This window comes from Garra rufa, chromosome 17, assembly GCF_049309525.1.
Source record: "Garra rufa chromosome 17, GarRuf1.0, whole genome shotgun sequence".
Classification (NCBI taxonomy): Eukaryota; Metazoa; Chordata; class Actinopteri; order Cypriniformes; family Cyprinidae; genus Garra; species Garra rufa.
In genome coordinates, this window is record NC_133377.1 from 13280782 (window position 1) to 13282429 (window position 1648).

Sequence of the window (1648 nt, forward strand, 5' to 3'; positions counted from 1 at the left end):
CGGAGCAGGGACTGGGCAGGGGCCGTGACGTCAAGCGCTGCCTAGGCAACCGGCTTTTTGATTGGCGTGCGCTGCTCAGGCTGCGAGGTCTATGGCGAGGATAACCTGGAGCGCGTTTGATTTCCGAGGAATCTAATGAGGAGAATGGCTTTAACCCTGTGGAGCCTAACGTGTGAAATAATGGTCAGGAAAATCTATTTTTAAAAACCTAAATATAGTGAGAATATGGAGCCTGCTCGAGGAGAAATAAGTGCGGAAGCACATGGCTAAAAAGTATGATGAAATTTTGATAGCGTGTAAGGTAAATCAATGAGACACGCTACTTACATGAAAAGCATATTAATATCAATTGTCACTCTATAGCTTCTAATCATTTCTTAGTAAGATGATATTTAAATGCGTAGTTTTATGATTAAAGCTCTTTAGTTTATTTCTTTAACACGGAAGTAAGTTTATGGGCGAGACTTCCGGTTCATTAGCCGCTATAGGGAAATACACTGCAAAATTATTACTTACTTAGATTTTTTGTCTTTTTCAAGCCAAAATATCTACAAAATCTTAAATCTAGTCTAATCTGTCTTGTTTTAAGAAAAAATAAGCCTAAAATTAAGTGAGTTTTGCTTAAAACAAGCAAAATAATCTGCCAATGGGGTAAGAAAAATAAAATAGGCCAAAATTAAGTGAGTTTTTGCTTAAAAAAACAAGCAAAATAATCTGCCAATGGGGTAAGAAAAATAAAATAAGCCAAAATTAAGTGAGTTTTTGCTTAAAACAAGCAAGCAAAATAATCTGCCAATGGGGTAAGAAAATAATCTTATTTCAAGCAGACAACTAGATTATTTTGCTTACCCCATTGGCAAATTATTTCAAGCAAAAACTCACTTAATTTTAACTTCTTTTTTCTTAAAACAAGACAACCATTTTTACTTGTCTAGAAAATCCCTCTAAATTTAAGAATTTTTAGATATTTTGGCTTGAAACAAGACAAAAAATCTAAGTAAGAAAAACATTTTTTGCAGTGATAAGGAGAAGAATAGCAACGTGAGGTAAACGGTGCAACTGTTTGCACTACAAACCAGTGTGTTTGTGGATAATACATTAAAATAATATTGTAAAACATACCGATTTGCAATAACAAGCAGGAAAACATGCTGTATTGGATACAGATCCAAAAGCCAAACACATACAATTTACAAATGGCTGCTATTACAGAAAAAAAGGTGAGAGGTTAACAAATAAATGTTTCTCAAAATATGATTGTTCTAAAGAAAAAAGCTGTAATTGGATATCAAAAAAGTACTTGTAATTAGATTAAATTACATTTTAAAATCTTTGGAATCAGACTAGGGTTACTTTTTTATTGATTACATATTACATATTATTCACACCATAGCAATAAACAAGCAGTAAACATAAAATATTTCATTTTGTATTAGTGTTTATTAGTTTTATTTTGATTGATGGCGTTTTAAATGCTTTATTTAAATTGTACATTTTTATGATTTAATTAATTATTAGCTTTTCAAACCCCTTGCAGTTCCTTCACGAACTCCTGTTTGGGAAACCCTGGCATAATGTTAATGTGCATTAATGTTTATTGCACAAAATTCATATGAACAAAATATATTTTCTTACTTGTTGTACTTTC